We start from the raw sequence: 406 nt of genomic DNA on the forward strand, positions 1-406 counted from the left end.
TATTTTGTTAATTTATTTTTATTTTTTAGAGTCGGGGTCTTGCTCTGTTGCCCAGGCTAGAATGCAGTGATATGATCAGAGCTTATGACAGCCTTGAACTCCTGGGCTCAAGTAATCCGCCTGCCTCAGCCTCACGATTCATTGGGATTACAAGTGTGAGCCACCGTGCCCGGCTCTTTGCCGGGTATATTTTAAATTGTTTCATTTCCTTGAAAGTGAGATTTATCTATTATATTCAGAAAATCTGGCAAGATATATCTGATTGCTTGAGATTCCTAAAAATCATGTTACATTAACACTGAAAGGGGCATTTGAGTCTCACGTTCTCACTTTAAAGATGAAGAAACCGTGGCCTGGAGAGGTTACGTGACTTGTTTTTGTCCTACAGTCTTGTGTGTGTGTGTAG

The sequence above is a fragment of the Theropithecus gelada genome, chromosome 11 (genome assembly GCF_003255815.1).
Source record: "Theropithecus gelada isolate Dixy chromosome 11, Tgel_1.0, whole genome shotgun sequence".
Taxonomy (NCBI): Eukaryota; Metazoa; Chordata; class Mammalia; order Primates; family Cercopithecidae; genus Theropithecus; species Theropithecus gelada.